We start from the raw sequence: 20,401 nt of genomic DNA, 5'->3' as shown, positions 1-20,401 counted from the left end.
ACTGCAGATGCTGGTTTAAATCGAAGGCAGACACAAAATGGTGGGGCAGCATCTCTGGAGAGAAGGAATGGGTGACGCTTCTGTAAGAAGTGTAGATTTCCACAAATCGTTTAACTTCTATATAAACGTTTTATTACAAATACAATGCAGAGAGCAAGTGAGATGGTACACCTCATGGTTACAAAGTGAAACGAATTTAATACAGGTAACACTACCTAAACCAGGCATGGACTATAGATCAGGTCATCAATACGAAAGTCAGGCATGGATCAATCCGCCTAGGGGGTTGATCTACAGCTTCTCGACCCGAAACGTCACCCATTCCTTCTCTCCCGAGATGCTGCCTGACCCGCTGAGTTACTCCTGCATTTTGTATCTGCCAGAGGACATAGACTTTACTTTAGAAATACAGCGTGGAAATAGGCCTTCAGTCCACTGTCCGCACTGACCAGCCATCACCCTGTAGAAACATAGAAAAATAGGTGCAGGAGGAGGCCATTCGGCCCTTCGAGCCAGCACCGCCATTCCAGATGATCATGGCTGATCATCTAAAATCTACATCAGCATTATCCCACACGCGAGGGACAATTAGTTTTTTTTTACTGAAGCCAATTAACCTACAAACCTGCATGTCTTTGGAGTGTGGGAGGAAACCGGAGCGCCCGGAGAAAACCCACAAGGTTACAGGGAGAACGTACAAACTCCATACTGACAGCATAGTCAGGATCAAACCTGACGCTGTGAGGTGGCAACTCCATTACTGCACCACCATTCCACCCACTACCGGCTGCTTTGCTCTCACTTGCAACTAGACAGGCGTGGACATGTTAGGTCCAAGCCTCTCCTGCGGGCCCGGCAACCCTCCCCCAACTGACGACCCGTGGACCCGAGTCTCCCCGGGGGCGAGGGGGGGATAGGAAAGGGGAGAGGGGGCCGCTCATCCCGGCCCCGGGCGGCCATCGCGACGGCCATCGCGAGCCGTGGACCCGTTGGGTGCAAACCTCTCCTGCAGCGGCAGCTCGACGGCGGCGGCCATCTTGTTTGACCCTCTGCACCACGGGAAGGTCAGGTGCGGGGCATGCCGGGATGGGCGCCGGTCCTCCCGGCAAGGGGGGGGAAGCGCATTTATTAAAGTTTATTAAGTTAATTGCTTTTAAAACTTGATCAATGGAGACCGCAGGCGGATGGTGAGTAGGGAGGGCCTAAAATTGTTGCGCTATCATGTACCGTTTTGGCTGTATTTCGGGTACGTACAAACTAACAAACAAACAAACAAGATGACAGTTTCAGTAATATATAGATAGATTAATGTATAGTCTTAGCGCTGACTGGATAGCACGCAACAAAAAAAGCTTTTCACAGTAGCTCGGCAAACGTGGCAATAATAAACTAAATCTTCTCTGCACGCCTGCCAGCTTAACAACATATTTATTCTGTGTAAAACGTCCAAACTCTAATGTAATGATCCTTGTGTTCCCAGAACGATGGACAGGACTCAGTAAACGTAATAACAGTAAACTAAACTACACTAAACTAGGCAGAGAATTGTTCAGGAATTGTGGATGAAGCCTAGACCATCACAAGCCTAGACACGTTAGGTCCAAGCTCCACGTTGGAGCCTAACGTGTCTAGACCATCACCAACCCCCACACAAACCATCATCCCTTCCATCAACTCCACCGACACCTCGGCAAGGCCAGCAGCATAATCAAGGACTTGATTTTCCCCGGCCACTCCCTCTCCTCCCCTCTCCCATCAGGCAAGAGGTACAGAAGTGTGAAAACGCACACGTCCAGATTCAGGGGACAGTTTCTTCCCGGCTGTTATCAGGCAACCGGACCATCCTCTCACCAACTAGAGAGCGGTCCTGACCTCCCGTCTACCTCATTGGAGACCCTCGGACTATCTTTAATTGGATTTTACCTTGCACTGAACGTTATTCCCTTTATCCTGTGTCTGTGCACTGCGGATGGCTGGACTGTAATCATGTATTGTCTTTCTGCTGGCTGATTTCAGGCAGCAATCACCGTCTCCTGGTACACGTGACAATAAACCGGACTGGGGAATTAGCTCCAGTGCAATATTGAACCTTCTATGCCACAGATTCTCTGAACGTTGCTGTGTGGGGTAACGTGGTCTGCACAGACGACATTACCCACAGCCTGAACAGGAAGTGAAAGGGGCTGGAAAAGTCCAAGTCTTTCTTTTGATTCGGGCAAAAGCAGCGGTCATTTTACGCTCGACATGGTCACACAGGTGCTGGTGAAATTAGGAACTAGAACTATCTTTTTTTAAGTGGTGGATGGGAGAGGAAAGTTGTGCTGCAGGGGAGAGTCGGGTAACTTGGTCGGACTTTCTGATCACTGAGCAATGCTCTGGGAGAATCCACAGCCTTCCCTTCTCCACCCCTTTCTGCGTTCCGCAGAGACCTTTTCCTCCGTAACTCCCTGGTCCACTCATCCCTTCCCACCCAAACCACCCCCTCCCCAGGTACTTTCCCCTGCAACCGCAGGAGATGCAACACCTGTCCCTTTACCTCCCCCCTCAACGCCATCCAAGGACCCAAACAGTCTTTCCAGGTGAGGCAGAGGTTCACCTGCACCTCCTCCAACCTCATCTACTGTATCCGCTGTTCCAGGTGTCAAAGTCTCTACATCGGCGAGACCAAACGCAGGCTCGGCGATCGTTTCGCTCAACACCTTCACTCAGTCCGCCTTAACCAACCTGATCTCCCGGTGGCTCAGCACTTCAACTCCCCCCTCCCACTCCCAGTCTGACCTTTCTGTCCTGGGCCTCCTCCATTGTCAGAGTGAGGCTCAGCGCAAATTGGAGGAACAGCATCTCATATTTCGCTTGGGCAGCTTACACCCCAGCGGTATGAACATTGACTTCTCTAACTTCAGATAGTCCCTGCTTTCCCCTCTCTCTCTATCCCCTCCCCCTTCCCAGTTCTCCCACTAGTCTCCCTATCTTTGTCCTGCCCCCTCCCCTGACATCAGTCTGAAGAAGGGTGTCGACCCGAAACGCCACCCATTCCTTCTCTCCAGAGATGCTGCCTGACCCGCTATCTAGCTCTCTCTTGAATGCATTCAAGAGAGAGCTAGATAGAGCTCTTAAGGATAGCGGAGTCAGGGGGTGTAGGGAGAAGGCAGGAACGGGGTACTGATTGAGAATGATCAGCCATGATCACATTGAATGGTGGTGCTGGCTCGAAGGGCTGAATGGCCTATTGTCTATTGTCTGAGTTACTCCAGCATTTTGTGTCCACCAATGCTCTGGGAGACATTGACACAAAATGCTGGAGTAACTCAGCGGGTCAGGCAGCATCTCTGGATTGAAGGAATGGGTGACGTTTCAGGTCGAGACCCTTCTTCTGACTCAGACTGAGTTACTCCAGCATTTTGTGTCTATCCTCGGTTCCACCAGCATCTGCAGTTCCTTGCTACACATTTTGTCTGCTCTGGGACACATGACTGGCACCGAGTCTCAGAGATCCACACCACCTCTTTGTGTGTCTTCAAAAAAAAAACCTTGACTTACATATTTATCATTCTCAAAACAGGGACACATAGTTCATAAGTTCATACGTCATAGGAGCAGAACTAGGCCATTCGGCCCATCAAGTCAACTTTAGACTTTACTTTAGATTTTGGAGATACAGCGCTGAAACAGGCCATTCGGCCCACCGAGCCCGCACCGAACAGCAATCACCCCGTACACTGAAGAGGGGTCTCGACCCGAAACATCACCCATTCCTTCTCTCCTGAGATGCTGCCCAACCCGCTGAGTCACTCCAGCTTTTTGTGTCTACCTTCGATTTAAACCAGCATCTGCAGTTCTTTCCTACACACGTCTTGTTTATGAAGTACTGATTTGACCCGTTGAGTTACTACAGCATTTTGAGGGGGTTTTATTTTGAGTAAAATGTCTAGTTTATGAAGCGTTGCTCTCACCTGCTGAATTACTCGGGTACTTTGAGTTATTTTTTGAGTAAAATGCCTGGTTCGTGAAATGATGATGAAATGGGAATGGATCGGGGAGGGGAGGAGAATTGCAGGAATCTAACTAACATATCCATCACACTAGGGACAATTGACAATTTTACCAAAGCCAATTAATTCACAAACCTGTATACCCTTGGAGTGTGGGAGGAAACCAGAGCACCCGGGAGATACCCATGCAGGTCACGGGGAGAACGTACAAACTCCATACAGGCAGCCCCCATAGTCGGGATCGAACCCTGGACTCTGGCACTGTGAGGCAACAACTCTACCGCTGAGCCACCATGTCACAGTACTTTATTTCTGTACATAATTTCACTGTTGTGCAGCATGCGTTTTTTTAAAATAGAATAAAAAATGCGTTGAATGCCAATATGGTCTGGAGAATCTGTCGTTTGGCACCAAATTCCCAATGGTGCTGGATTTTTGGAGATTCACTTTACTTTCAGGAGCTCGGTATTCTGACACATCGGCACTGGCTCCTTGGTTACTGGTATTAATTATTTAAGGCCCACTTCTGGCAGCTGCTCATGTGCGCTCGGTGTGAGCAGTTCCGGGCCCCGTATCGGAGGAGGGTTAGAGAGGGTCCCGAGGAGGTTTACCAGAACGATCCCGCGGAAGATTGGGTTAACGTACGATGGCCGTTTGTGGGCACTGGGCCTGTACTCGCTGGAGTTCAGAAGGATGAGGGGGGACCTAGTTGAAACGTACAGAACAGTGAGCGGCCTGGATAGAGTGGATGTGGAGAGGATGTTGCCACTAGTGGGAGAGTCTAGGACCAGAGGGCACAGCCTCAGAATTAAAGGACGCACCTTTAGAAAGGAGATGGAGGAATTTCTTTAGTCAGAGGGTGGTGAATCTGTGGAATGCATTGCCACAGACGGCTGTGGAGGCCACAAGTCAGTGGGTATTTTTAAGGCTGAGATTCTTGATTAGTACGGGTGTCGGGGATCATGGGGAGAAGGCAGGAGAATGTGGTTGGGAGGGAGAGATAGATTTGCTATGATTGAATGAATGAATGAATGAATAAGTTTATTGGCCAAGTATGTGCATATACAAGGAATGTGCCTTGGTGCTCCGCTCACAAATGACGACACAAACATACAGTTAACATTTAAGAATAAAGCATAACCACGTCAAAACAATAAGGATACACCATTACGGTCTAAACATGTGGGTGAAAATAAACCAGAGCAAAAAAGAGACTACAGACTTTGGTTATTGAGTAGAACTATCACTCGTGGGGAAAAAAGGTGTTTTTATGTCCGGCTGTGCCTGCTTTGACAGTCCGGAGTCGCCTTCCAGAGGGAAGTGCTTCGAAGAGTTTGTGGCCAGGGTGAGAGGGGTCAGAGATGATCTTGCCCGCTCGCTTCCTCACCCTTGCAGTGTACAGTTCGTCAATGGGGGGGGAAGGTTGCGGCCAACAACCTTCTCAGCTGTACGAACGATCCGTGGCAGCTTCCGGATGCCGTGCTTGGTGGCTGAGCCAAACCAGACCATGATGGAGAAGGTGAGGACGGACTCAATGATAGCAGTATAGAATCGGACCATCATTGCCTGTGGCAGATTGTGTTTCTTCAGTTGCCGCAGGAAGTACATCCTCTGTTGGGCCTTTTTGACTGTGGAGTCGATGGTGGCCCCCCATTTAAGGTCCCTGGAGATGATGGTTCCAAGAAACTTAAATGACTCCACAGATGTGACTGTGGTGTTGTTGATGGTGAGTGGGGGGAGGGGAGGGGGATCTCTTCGAAACTCTACAATTAGTTCCACTGATTGAATGGCAGAGTAGACTAGATGGGCTGAATGGCCTATTGTTGCTATAGTTTCTGTGGCACCAGATTGATCCACGCAGTGCATTACTGAAAGCCCTGCACTGCACCACCAGAGCATCTCCGGAACTTAGACTACAACATTAAAACAAGATCAAATAAAAATCAGGCACTGCTGCGAATGCTCAGAAGGTCGGGCAGCATCTATGGAGATAGAACCGGGAAACAATGCAACTCACTCACTGCCAGACACTTTTGGGTCAGGACTAGGGCTGCCAACTGTCCCGTATTAACTGGGACATCCCGTGTTTTGGGCTAAATTGGCTCGTCCCGTACGGGACCGCCCTTGTCCCGTATTAGGCCCGGGGGGGCGCTGTAGGCCCAGACAGTGTAGGTAGGCCCAGACCGTGTAGGTCCGGTCAGTGTAGTAGGAAAGAAACTACAGATGCTGGTTAAAATCTGTGCCTAAGAATGTTGAAAGACTGGAGCGACTAGGCTTGTATACACTGGAATTTAGAAGGATGAGAGGAGATCTTATCGAAACGTATAAGATTATTAAGGGGCTGGACACGTTAGAGGCAGGAAACATGTTCCCAATGTTGGGGGAGTCCAGAACAAGGGGCCACAGTTTAAGAATAAGGGGTAGGCCATTTAGAACTGAGATGAGGAAAAACTTTTTCAGTCAGAGAGTTGTGAATCTGTGGAATTCTCTGCCTCAGAAGGTAGTGGAGGCCAATTCTCTGAATGCATTCAAGAGAGAGTTAGATAGAGCTCTTAATGATAGCGGAGTCAGGGGGTATGGGGAGAAGGCAGGAATGGGGTACTGATTGAGAATGATCAGCCATGATCACGTTGAATGGCGGTGCTGGCTCGAAGGGCCGAATGGCCTCCTCCGGCACCTATTGTCTATTGTCTATTGTCTACCTTCCAGACAGTGCAGGTGCGGACACTGTCGGCCCGGGGGCCGCCTAACGGAGGTTGCGTAGCAACCCGCCTCCAGGCCCGGGCGGCCGCCATTGGTGGAGCGGGAGCACGTGGCCGCTGGCTCGGTGAGGTCACGTGGGGCGCAGGGCGGTGATGTCACCTTTTGTCCCTTATTTGGGAGTGAGGAAGTTGGCAACCCTAGGTCAAACCAGGTCTCTGGCGCAGCGAGGCAACAGCACTATCCGCTGCGCGTATATGCCGCCCCTAAATCCTTCCTCAGGGATAGGAGAGAATGTGCACTGTCCACCCTCTGCCTTGCATTTTCGGCAGACGCCCAAAGCATGAATGTGTATGAACTGAACACTGTGAAGGCATTTATTTCATAAAATGCCGGAGTAACTCAGCAGGTCAGGCAGCATCTAAGGAGAGGAATGGGTGACGTTTCGGGTCGAGACCCTTCTTCGGGTCGAGACCCAGAACAAGGGGTCACAGTTTAAGGATAAGGGGAAGTCTTTTAGGACCGAGATGAGAACGTTTTTTTTCACACAGAGAGTGGTGAATCTGTGGAATTCTCTGCCACAGAAGGTAGTTGAGGCCAGTTCATTGGCTATATTTAAGAGGGAGTTAGATGTGGCCCGTGTGGCTAAAGGGATCAGGGGGTATGGACAGAAGGCAGGTACGGGGATACTGAGTTGGATGATCAGCCATGATCATATTGAATGGCGGTGCAGGCTCAAAGGGCCGAATGGCCTACTCCTGCACCTATTTTCTATGTTTCTATGTTTCAGTCTGAAGAAGGGTCTCGACCCAAAACGTCACCCATTCCTTCTCTCCTGAGATGCTGCCTGACCTGCTGAGTTACTCCAGCATTTTGTGAAATAAATACCTTCGATTTGTACCAGCATCTGCAGTTATTTTCCTAAACCAAACACTGTGAGTACGCTCGACACTGCAAAGAGCAGGTACAAGAGTGGGACAACGTGGAACTCGTGTGAAAGGGTGATTGATGGTCAGCATGGACACCGTGGGCCAAAGGGCCTGTTTCAATGCAGCTTCTTTCAGTCAATCAATCAAGGAAGAAGACAGAAGGAATTACAAATCTCTTAATCCTATATGGAAAAATATATAGAGCTCTCGGGGCTAGCGGAATCAAGGGATATGGGGAGAAGGCAGGCACGGGTTACTGATTGTGGATGATCAGCCATGATCACAATGAATGGCGGTGCTGGCTCGAAGGGCCAAATAGCCACGTCCTGCTCCTATTTTCTATGTTTCTATGAAAGATTTACCTTCCAGCCGCACATCCTTATTTAGTTTAGTTAAGTTTAGAGATACAGAGCGGAAACAGGCCCTTCGGCCCACCGGGTCCGCGCCGACCAGCGATCCCCGCACTCTAGCACTATCCTACACACACTAGGGACAATTTACACTTACACCAAGCCAATTAACCTACGAACCTGTGCGTCTTTGGAATGAGGGAGGGCACCGAAGACCTTGGAGAAAACCCATGCAGGTCACCGGGAGAACGTATAAACTCCGTACAGATAGAACCCGTAGTCGGGATCGAACCCGGGTCTCCGGCGCTGCAAGCGCTGTAAGGCAGCAACTCTACCGCTGCGCCACTGTGCCGTCCCTAATGCCACCCTTATAGCTTGGTAGAAACAAGGAATTGCAGTTACACACACAAAATGCTGGAGGAACACATTGGGGCAGGCAGCATCTCTGGAGAGTAGGAATGGGTGATGTTTCGGATCGAGACCCTTCTTCAAACTTCAGATGCTGCCTGTCCCGCTGGGTTACTCCAGCATTTTGTGTCTATCTTCGATTTAAACCAGCATCTGCAGTTCTTTCCTGCACAAGGAATTGCAGATGCTGGTTTACACAAGAGGACACAAGGTGCTGGAGTAACTCAGCGGGTCAGGCAACATCTCTGGAGAGCGTGGATAATTGGCAGGCTGGGACCCTTCTTCAGACCCTGCTCACTATCCTTATAGCTCCACTGTTCCCAACTTCAACTGTGTGGCAGTAAACAATCAGTAAACAAGATCCACAGCCACAGGTGCAAGGTGGCAAGGGAACACAGTTGGAAACGTACAACAAACCCACCAACATCCAGGCTCAGCAGCCAGAGCAGTGGATCAACACTTCACCTGCAGCAACATCAAAGTCACACAGCGTGGAGACAGGCCCTTCAGCCACATTGACCAACACACCCCAGCTACACTAGTCCCACGGTTGGCCCATCTATATACTAAAGCTCTCGTTTGTTTGTTTGTTTGTTCCTGAACTACGGCCAAAACGGTACACGATAGCGCGACAATTTTAGGCCCACCTTATTCACCGTCGTCCCTTTGGTGCTAATGGACAAAGTTTCATTGAAATCGGTGTGATATTTTTTAAGTAATTCACGTTTTAAAGTTTAAATCTATCTCCTAGGGAGGGAGGGTGGTGGAGGGAGGTTAAGGGGGATGGAGGGAGGGGGAAGGGGGAAGAGGGGAGGGGGAAGAGGGGGATGGGGAGAGGGGGGGGTGGGGAGAGGGGAGGGGGAAGAGGGGAGGGGGAAGAGGGGAGGGGGAAAAGGGGAGGGGGAAGAGGGGAGGGGGAAGAGGGGAGTGGGAAGAAGGGAGGGGGAAGAGAGGAGGGGGAAGGGGGGAGGGGAAAGAGGGGAGGGGGAGAGAAGGGGAGGTGGGGAGGTTGGAAGGTGGGGAGAGGGAAAAGAGGGGAGGGGGAAGAGGGGAGGGGGAAAAGGGGAGGGGGAAGAGGGGAGGGGAAGAGGGGAGTGGGAAGAAGGGAGGGGGAAGAGGGGAGGGGGAAGGGGGGAGGGGGAGAGAAGGGGAGGTGGGGAGGTTGGGAGAGGGGAGGTGGGGAGAGGGGGAAGAGGGGAGGGGGAAGAGGGGAGGGGGAAGGGGGGAGGGGGAAGAGGGGAGGGGGAAGAGGGGAGGGGGAAGAGGGGAGGGGGGAGATGGGAGGGGGAAGAGGGGAGGGGGAAGGGGAAAGAGGGGAGGGGGAAGAGGGGAAGGGGAAGAGGGGAAGGGGGGAAGAGTGGGAGGGGGAAGAGGGGAGGGGGAATAGGGGAGGGGGAAGAGGGGGAGGGGGTGGGGGGGGAAGGGGGGGAGAGGGGAGGGGGGAGAGGGGAGGGGGGAGAGGGTAGGTGGGGAGAGGGGAGGTGGGGAGAGGAGAGGTGGGGAGAGGAGGGCGGCACGGTGGCGCAGCTGTAGAGTTGCTGCCTTACAGCGAATGCAGCGCCGGAGTAAACCAGCATCTGTTAATCCTTGCCATCACACAGACGAGGGACTTTTTTCCATGATGGTGTTCGATCCAGCGGATGAAAGTGTAGAGACCACAACACAAGTGAGACTGCACCTCCCGATTAAAACCATCACCTATCCATGTTCTCCAGAGATGCTGCCTGACCTACAGAGCCACTCCAGCACTCTGTGTCTTTTATTTTTATAAACGCAGTTTTGTTCCTTTTTGCCACTGTGCTGCCCAGTGTTGGCATCTGGCTGGGACAACACACAACATGGGTTTTCTCCGGGTGCTTCGGACTCCTCCCACTCTCCAAAGACGTGCAGGTTTGTAACTTAATTGGCTTTGGTTAAACAAAAATTGGAAATTGTCCCTAGAGGCGAGGATAGTGCTCGTGTACAGAGGGATCGCTGGTCGACGAGGACTTGGTGGGCCGAATATCAGAGTCATAGATTGATACAGCGTGGAAACAGGCCCTTCGGCCCAACTCACCCACACCGGCCAACAATGTCCCAGCTACCCGAGTCCCACCTGCCTGCCCTTGGTCCATAACCCTCCAAACCTGTCTCATCCATGTACCTGTTCAACTGTTTCTTAAACGATGGGATAGTCCCAGCCTCAACTACCTCCTCTGGCAGCTCGTTCCATACACCCACCACCCTCTGTGTGGAAAAGTTACCCCCTAGGATTCCTATTAAATTATGCAAAACTAATCACTGAAGTCGGTCCTGACCAGAAAAGTCAGCTCTCCATGTTCTCTGCGCTGTAAGTCTCTAAAGTCTAAAGAATACTGTTAAAATGCGAACATTAACAGGGATCGCTAAACTAATCGTCAAAAGAAGCACCTTGCACGCACACAAAAAAAATTCCATACCCTTACCGGCCAGTTTAAGCCCTTGGCTGCGGATTACTGGCAGTAATCCACCCTCAGAGTTCAGCTGCGGTACAAAACTCTGCGGACCTGGTTTCTGTAGATCGAGGCATCGTCCGAGCTAACGGGGGTCAAACACCGAGGGTCGGAACATTTCCGCAACGCTTCATTTCACGCGTGTGGGGAGTTTATTTCTTCCGCTGCCGAGGAATCCCGCCGCTCTCACCTGGCCCCGGAATAAATGCGCAAAGCCGAAACTGGATTAGTGTGTGGTAATCCGACGCCAATCTGCCGCTTCTGACGTCCTTGCAACTCGGAGATAGATAGAGAGAGAGAGAGAGAGAGAGAGAGACAGAGAGAAAGAGGGAGATAAAGAGGGAGAGAAAGAGGGAGAGAAAGAGGGAGAGAAAGAGGGAGAGAAAGAGGGAGAGAAAGAGGGAGGGAAAGAGGGAGCGAGAGAGAAAGAGAGAGAGGGAGCGAGAGAGAAAGAGAGAGAAAGAGAGGAAGAGAGAGGAAGGAGAGAAAGAAAGAGAGAGAGAAAGAGAGAGAAAGAGAGAAAAAGTGAGAAAAAGAGAGAGAGAGAGAGAGAAAGAGAGAGTCACGGCAGCAGTAGGTCCGACAAAATAATGTCAATGTAGCCGGCTCTCAAATCTTCCACATCGTCACGCAGCCGGGAAACAGGCTCTTTGGCCCAATGTCCATGCCGAATGCAGGATCTCCGTCGCTTCGTCGCACCAACTCTGCCGCCGTTCCACCCTGCAGGACGTGGGTGGAGACCGGAGCCCCCGGAGGAAACCCACGCAGTCACAGGGAGAGCATTCAAACTCATCATCATCATCATCACCGGCGGTCACTGGAAGCGAGCGTGAGTCCTCTCCGTAGGGTCGGACGCCTGTGCGTGACTTTGTTCGACGTGGGGAGACTGGTGCACAGACAGCCACCACACGGTCCTTGACAGATCTGGGTCAGGATCCAGTGGCGTGGAGTCCAAGACGACCGGGGACCCTTCTCTGCTGCAGCCTTCATCCATCCGCCTTCCCAGCCGTCGTGACGCTCCACTAAAGTCAGCCATCATCCTCCCTCCGCCTGTTCCACTGTTGAGGTCTTGGTCGGATTGCTCTTTGTCAGGGACCTCCCCCTCGACCTTACCGCCATGGGTGACCCTACCAGGAGCGTGGCTCCAGACGGCATCGCCTTCAGGATCTCAGGACCACACAAGCTTCTCCACCACCACAAGGTGACAATCCACAATTTAAACTACACACACACACTAAACGTTTCCTATCTAAGTGACTTTTAAAAAGTTGTTATTGTACCTGCCTCAGCTACCTCCTTTGGTGTCTCATTCCATGTAGCCACCACCCTCTGTGTAAAAACGCTGCCTCTCAGTGCCCTTTGTGGGTGGCATGGTGGCACAGCGGCAGAGTTGCTGCCTTACAGCGCCGGAGACCAGGGTTGATCCTGACTACGGTTACTGTCTGTACGGAGTTTGCGCATTCTTCCTCTGACCAGGTGGGTTTTCACCTGGTGCTCTGGTTTCCATCCACACTCCAAAAAAGTACAGGTTCGTAGTTTAATTAGCTTCGGTAAAAAAAAAAAATTGGCCCTGGTGTGTAGATTTAGATTTTAGATTTAGAGACACAGCGCGGAAACAGGCCCTTCGGCCCACCGGGTCCGCGCCGCCCAGCGATCCCCGCACACTAACACTATCCTACACACACTAGGGACAATTTTTTAATTTACATTTGCCCAGCCAATTAACCTACATACCTGTACGTCTTTGGAGCGTGGGAGGAAGCCGAAGATCTGGGAGAAAACCCACGCAGGTCACGGGGAGAACGTGCAAACTCCGTACAGACGGCGCCCATAGTCAGGACCGAACCTGAGTCGCTGTAAGGCAGCAACTTTACCGCTGCGCCACCGTGCCGCCCTAGTGTAGGATAGTGCTGATGTAGTATAAGAAAATAACTGCAGATGCTGGTACAAATCGAAGGTATTTATTCACAAAATGCTGGAGTAACTCAGCAGGTCAGTTTAGTTTAGAGATACAGTGCGGAAACAGGCCCTTTCGGCCCACCAGGTCCGCGCCGACCAGCGATCCCACTAGGGACAATTTTTACATTTACCAAGCCAATTAACCTACAAACCGGTGGCACGTCTTTTGAAGTGTGGGAGGAAACCGAAGATCTCGGAGAAAACAAGAGGAGTTGAGTATAGGAGCAAAGAGGTCCTTTTGCAGTTGTACAGGCACCTAGAGAGACCGCACCTGGAGTACTGTGTGCAGTTTTGGTTTCCAAATTTGAGGAAGTATATTCTTGCTATTGAGGGCGTGCAGCGTAGGTTTACTAGGTTAATTCCCGGAAAGGCGGGACTGTCATATGTTGAAAGACTGGAGCGACTAGGCTTGTATACACTGGAATTTAGAAGGATGAGAGGGGATCTTATCAAAACGTATAAGATTATTAAGGGGTTGGACACGTTAGAGGCAGGAAACATGTTCCCAACGTTGGGGGAGTCCAGAACCAGGGGCCACAGTTTAAGAATAAGGGGTAGGCCATTTAGAACGGAGATGATGAAAAACTTTTTCAGTCAAAGAGTTGTGAATCTGTGGAATTCTCTGCCTCAGAAGGCAGTGGAGGCCAATTCTCTGAATGCATTCAAGAGAGAGCTAGATAGAGCTCTTAAGGATAGCGGAGTCAGGGGGTATGGGGAGAAGGCAGGAACAGTGTACTGATTGAGAATGATCAGTCATGATCACATTGAATGGCGGTGCTGGCTCGAAGGGCCGAACGGCCTACTCCTGCACCTATTGTCTAACCCACGCAGGTCACGGGGAGAAAGTACAAACTCCATACAGACAGCACCCGCAGTCGAGATCAAACGTGGGTCTCCGGCGCTGCAATCGCTGTAAGGCGGCAACTCTACCGCTGCGCCACCGTGGCCGCCCTAAGGAATGTACAGGGATAATCGCTGGTTGGCACAAACTCAGTGGGCTGAAGGGCCTGTTTCCGCACTGTACTTCTAAATCTAAACCTAAGATGGGACCCAGGTCCCTATCAAATCTTGCCTCTCTCACCTTAAACCTATGTTTTTGTGCTCTTGGTTCTTGATTGTAATAAGGATCACAAACCTGCCCACCTAGACCCTAATTTTACTTCATTCTTCAACAGCTTCACGCATTCAATAAACGGTTCCTTGCCTACCTGGACTCTACGAAGGATCGCAAGCTTGCCCGCATCACCTCCATCTTGATTCCCCTACTCTGGGTAGAAGATTCTGTGCATTCACCCCATCTATTCCCCTCATGACTTTATATACCTCTACAACATCACCCCTCGGCCTCCTGCACTCCAAGGAAATAAAGTCCTAGCTTGCCCAACCTCTCCCTATAGCTCAGACCCTCGTCCTGACAACATCCTCGTAAATTTCCACATTCTTTGCAGTTTTTAGATTTTTTAGATTTAGAGATACAGCGCACAAACAGGCCCTTCGGCCCACCGGGTCCGCGCCGCCCAGCAATCCCCGCACATTAACACTATCCTACACCCACTAGGGATAATTTTTATTTTTTTACATTTGCCCAGCCAATTAACCTATAAACCTGTACGTCTTTGGAGTGTGGGAGGAAACCGAAGATCTCGGAGAAAACCCACGCAGGTCACGGGGAGAACGTACAAACTCCGTACAGACGGCGCCCATAGTCAGGATCGAACCTGAGTCTCCGGCGCTGCATTCGCTGGAAAGGCAGCAACTCTACCGCTGCGCCACCGTGCCGCCCTTTTAAAACTGCAAAGTACGGTAAAGATACAACATGGAAAACATCTGTGGGGAAAAAAAAATTGCAGATGCTAGTTTACATCGAAGGCAGACGCAAAATGCTGGAGTAACTCAGCGGGTCAGGCAGCATCTCGGGAGAGAAGGGATGGGTGACGTTTCGGTCGAGACCATTCTTCAGGCTGAAACATTTGTATTTTTATATGACCCACAGAGTCCATGCCAACCTTTGATTATCTGTTCACATTAGTTCTATGTTATCCCACTTTCTCATCCACTCCCTACGCACAATTTACCTGCAAACAATCGCGTCTTTTTGATTAGACTTCAGAGATACAGTGCGGAAACTAAGCCTTCGGCCCACCGCGTCCGTGCCGACCAGCGATTGGCAGCCCTCTGTCGTTGACTCAGCAGGGGAGTTGAAAGAACAAACAGCACCAAGGTTTTTTGCATTTCATATTTTCAATTTGATTGACTGAAAAATGCAGCATGGAAACAGGCCCTTCGGCCCACCGAGTCCACACCGACCTGCGGTCGTCCGTGCACACTAGTTCTATGTTATACCACTTTCTCATCCGCTCCCAACACACTAGGGGGCAATTGAGTTTATCCTAACCCCACACTACCCTCGGCGCAATGTTACTCCGCCACATGCTTCTCCTGTATACTGGAGCCCCATGCCCTTAACCACAAGCTTGCGTGCTAAGCCCTACTGTAGAAACGAGGAATTGGGGCAGCACAGTGGCGCAGCGGTAGAGTCGCTGCCTCACAGTGCAGGAGACCCAGGTTCAATCCTGACTATGGGTGCTGTCCGCACGGGGTTTGTACGTTCTCCCTGTGACCATGTGGGGTTTCTCCGGGTGCTCCGGTTGCCTCCCAAATTCCAAAGAAGTGCAATTTGTAGGTTAATTGGCTTCAGTAAAATTGTAAATCGTCCCTCGTGTGTAGGATGGTGCTAGTGTGTGGGGTGATTGCTGGTTGCCACGGACTCAGTGGGCCGAAGGGCCTGTTTCTGTGCTGTGTCTCTAAAGTCTAAAGAATTACCTCAAGGAACTGCAGATGCTGGTTTACACAAAATGACACAAAGTGCTGGAGTAACTCAGCAGGTTAGGCAGCATCAAAGAACTGCAGATGCTAGTTTACACAAAAACACACAAAGTGCTGGAGTAACTCAGCAGGTTAGGCAGCATCAAAGAACTGCAGATGCTGGTTTACACAAAAGGACACAAAGTGCTGGAGTAACTCAGCAGGTTAGGCAGCATCAAAGAACTGCAGATGCTGGTTTACACAAAAACACACAACGTGCTGGAGTAACTCAGCAGGTTAGGCAGCATCAAAGAACTGCAGATGCTGGTTTACACAAAAGGACACAAAGTGCTAGAGTTACCCAGCTGGTCAGGCAGCATCTCCGGAGAACATTTATAGGGTTTTGGCTCTGTTAGTTCGGTTAATAATGGCCCAGGACACAGTTCCTCTTCTCCTCCGCACAACAGAGCAGGGGAATCCATCTAGAAGGTCAGACTAGGTCAAAACAAGGAACTGCAGATGCTGGTTTGCAAAATAAGGACACAAATTGCAAGAGTAACTCAACGGCTCAGGCAGCATCTCTGGGGAACGTTGATAGGGATTCAGGTCGGGATCCTTCTTCAGACTGATCAGTCTAGTCTGAAGAAGGGTCCTGACACAAAACGACACCTACAAATCCATTTCCTGCTCCCAAACCTCATTGCCTTGTTATAAACTACAAATGTTCCCCGACTAACGATGCTTCGACTTATAACATCTCGACTTTACAACGTGCAAACGCTGGGCAAAGGCAGCGACCCGCAGATAGCTTCCGGCCACGTGATCAGGTGTATTAAATGCATTTCGACTTGCGATATTGGAAGGTTACCCCATCATAAGCTGAGGACCACCCGTAGTCACTTTATGGCAGTTTAGGCTCAAACACTTTAAAAGAATTTTGGACTTGGAGGGTACAAGATGGTGCCTGAAATGTGGCGAGTCTTGTCTACTGACCCGTGTGGTCTACGTCCAACACTCTTGCACGGGATTATGTGATTGTGCCCAAGGTATAGTAGGATTGTCTCTGAACCGTATGCAAAAAAATAATCTCATTGTACTTAGGTACCAGGGTGGAAGTGAGGGGCGGTAACAAGGTGGAGGCGAGGTGTTGTACCATGGTGGAGGCGAGGTGTGGTACCATGGTGGAGGGGAGGGGTGGCAACACCGTGGAGGCGAAGGGGTGGTACCAGTGTGGAGGCAAGGGGGTAGTACCACCGTGGAGGCGAAGGGGTGGTACCAGCGTGGAGGCAAGGGGGTGGAACCAGGGTGGAGGCAAGGGGGCGGTACCAGCGTGGAGATGAGGGACGGTACCAGCATGGAGGTGAGGGACGTAACATGGGTGCCAGAAGGAACAGGGCCAGAAGGTATAGGGGCGGGGTTGAGAGGGCGGCAAGGTGCGGAGGTTGGGTGATGATCATGGGTGGGTCCGGTTAGGGTCGTGTCCATGTAGATGAGGGTTGTTCATGTAGACAAGGGGGTGTGGTCATGTAGATCAGGGGCGTGCTCATGTAGATGAGGGAAATGTTCATGTAGATGAGGGGCATGTTCATGTAGATGAGGGGCATGTCCACATAGATCAGGGGGTGCCCATGTAGATAAGGGTGTGTCCATGCAGATGAGGGGGTGCGTCCATGCAGATGAGAGGGGGCATGTTCATGTAGATGAGAGGGGGTATGTCCATGTAGATAGACAATAGATGCAGGAGGAGGGCATTTGGCCCTTTGAGCCAGCACCGCCATTCAATGTGATCATGGCTGATCATTCTCAATCAGTACCCCGTTCCTGCCTTCTCCCCATACCCCCTGACTCCGCTAACCTTAAGAGCTCTATCTAGCATTCAGAGAATTGGCCTCCACTGCCTTCTGAGGCAGAGAATTCCACAGATGAGGGAGGGAGGGTGTCCATGGAAATGAGGGGAGTGTCCATATAGATGAGGGGTGTGTCCATATAGATAAGGGGCGTGTCCATATAGATGATAGGGGGCATGCCCATGTAGATGAGAGGGGGCGTGTCCATGTAGATGAGAGGGGGCGTGTCCATGTAGATGAGAGGGGGCATGTCCATGTAGATCAGGGGGTGTGTCCATGTAGATGAGGGGGGTGCCCATGTAGACGAGGGGAGTGTCCATATAGATGAGGGGCGTGTCCATGTAGATGAAAGGGGAGTAACCATGTAGAGGAGAGGGACATGTCCGTGTAAATGAGAGGGGCGTGCCCATTGTTAGTACAGACGAGAGGGGCGTGTTCATGCAGACAAGGGGAGTGTCCATATAGATGAGAGGCGTGTCCATATAGATGAGGGGTGTGTCCATGTAGATGAGAGGGGCATGTCCATGTAGATGAGAAGGGCGTGTACATATCCGTGTAGATGAGAGGGGCGTGTCCATGGGCCGTATGGATGAGAGGGGCGTGTCCCTGTAGACGAGGGGGGCGTGTCTGTGCAGATGAGAGCGGCGTGTCCGTGTAGATGAGAGGGGCGTGTCCATGTAGATGAGAGGGGCGTGTCCATGGACCATGTGGATGAGAGGGGCATGGCCATGTAGATGAGAGGGGCGTGTCCGTGTAGATGGTGGGTGTGCCCATGTAGACGAGGGGAGTGTCAATATAGATGAGGGTCATGTCCATGTAGATGAGAGGGATGTGTCCATGACAATGTAGATAAGAGGGGCGTGTCCATGTAGATGAGAGGGGCGTGTCCATGTAGATGAGAGGGGCATGTCTGTGTAGATGAGTGGGGCGTGTCCATGGACCGTGTGGATGAGAGGGGCATGGCCATGTAGATGACAGGGGCGTGTCCATGTAGATGAGAGGGGCGTGTCCATGTAGATGAGAGGGGCAAGTCCGTGTAGATGAGAGGAGGTGTGTCCGTGTAGATGAGAGGGGTGTGTCCATGGACCGTTTAGATGAGAGGGGCGTGTCCATATAGATGAGAGGAGCGTGTCCGTGCAGATGGGCGTGTCATCTACATAGATGAGAGGAGCGTGTCCATGTAGATGAGAGGGGCATGTCATCTAGATAGATGAGAGGGGCATGTCCATGTCCATATAGATGAGAAGGGCGTGTCCATGTCCATATAGATGAGAAGGGCGTGTCCATGTCCATGATAGGGGCGTGTCCGCGCAGATGAAAGGGGCGTGTCCGTGCAGATGACAGGGGCGTGTCTGCACATATGAAAGGGGCGTGTCCTTGGAGATGAAAGGGGCGTGTCCATGTAGGTGAGGGGCGTATCCATGTAGATGAGGGGGTGTGTCCGTGCAGATTAAAAAAGGGCGTGTCCACGCAGATTAGGGGGCGCGGTCATGTGGCTTAAAGGGGCGTGTCCATGTAGGTGAGGGGCGTGTCCGTATTGGTGAGGGGCGGGGTCACCTCCCCTTTCCCCTCCCCCTCACCTGTTGTCAAGCCGCCAAACCTCCCGGGCGGTGTCCGGGCAGGAACCCCATCCCAGCACCGCCAACCTCTCCGTCACGGAAACAACCCCCCCCCCCCACACACACACAAGACAGCCTTCAAATAAACACAACTCCAGCTCCAATGGCCGAACCTTACCTGTTGTCAGTCGATCGACCGGCCGGCCGGCGGCAGAGAGAGTCGGCCCTGAGGTAATTAATTTTTAAAATTTAACTGACGATGACAGCTGACGGGGGGGGGAGAGAGGAGTCTTCATGTGAAGCGTGTTCCTCGCTAACTCTTCCCCCCTTCGCTCCCTCTGCTCCGGCGCGCACAGAGAGAGAGAGAGAGAGAGAGAGGGAGGATGGTGGAAATACTTCACGCAATGGCCCCGCCTGCGGCCCGGCCCCGGTCCGGCCCGCGGACACCCAGCACACGCCTCCCGCCCCTCGGTGGGCGGGACCTCGCCCCCCCCAACCGCATTGGTCCACAGACGCGTCACTCTACGGCCACTAGACCCGCCTCCCGCGTAATTGGTCCACCGAGGCGTCAATCTATGTCGATTGGTCCACAGACACGCCTCCTAGACCCGCCTCCTGCATGATTTGTCCACAGACGCGTCAATCTACGCTCCTAGATCCGCCTCCTGAATGATTCGGCCACAGACGCGTCCATCCACGCATCTAGCCGCGCCTCCTGCATGATTGGTCGACAGACACGTCAATCTACGCTCCTAGACAGCCTCCTGCGTGAATGGTCTACAGACGCGTCAATCTACGCTCCTATACCCGCCTCCCGAATGATTGGTCTACAGACACGTCAATCTACGCTCCTAGACCCGCCTTCAAGTCCTATTGGTCCGCAGACGCGTCAATATCGTCATCCTAGGCACGCCTCCCAATCCATCCCCATTGGACGACGTGGAGCCGCACTAGACCCGCCTCCTGGTCCGATTGGTCGAGTGACCAAAACCCCGTCTTGACCTTAGTCCAGTCACCTCCCCCGTCCAATTGGTCCACGGACCCGTCCATCTCGTAGACCCGCCTCCCCTTCCAATTGGTCGATGAGGCCGCTTTAGACCCGCCCCGCGGTTCGATTGATCCACAGACCCGTCAATCTGAGACCCCGCCTCCCGTGCAACTGGTCCGCAGGAAGCCCATCAGATGCTGAGCCTCACTCTGACAATGGAGGAGGCCCAGAACAGAAAGGTCAGACTGGGAGTGGGAGGGGGAGTTGAAGTGCTGAGCCACTGGGAGATCAGGTAGGTTACGACCAAAGATACTAGAGGAACAAGATAGACCACACGACCCGAAAAACCGTAGTATGTCATGGCGTAGTATGAAACTTGCAGAAACATTGAAA

General features: G+C 51.8%; 1 protein-coding gene across 1 annotated transcript in view; it reads right to left on the bottom strand.

The window, feature by feature from the left end:
* LOC144612379 (zinc finger and BTB domain-containing protein 7B-like) overlaps nt 1-19,342 on the bottom strand; it is a 132,599-nt gene extending 113,257 nt beyond the window's left edge. The window contains exon 1 of the mRNA XM_078431965.1: nt 19,199-19,342. The gene's annotated coding sequence lies outside the window, so the exon portion shown is untranslated. The remainder of the gene's footprint in view (nt 1-19,198) is intronic.
* Between the last annotated feature and the right edge of the window lie 1,059 nt (nt 19,343-20,401).

This window comes from Rhinoraja longicauda, chromosome 44, assembly GCF_053455715.1.
Source record: "Rhinoraja longicauda isolate Sanriku21f chromosome 44, sRhiLon1.1, whole genome shotgun sequence".
NCBI classification, from domain to species: Eukaryota; Metazoa; Chordata; class Chondrichthyes; order Rajiformes; family Arhynchobatidae; genus Rhinoraja; species Rhinoraja longicauda.
The sequence above is the reverse complement of the archived record's forward strand: the minus strand, read 5'-3'. Positions and strand labels throughout refer to the sequence as shown.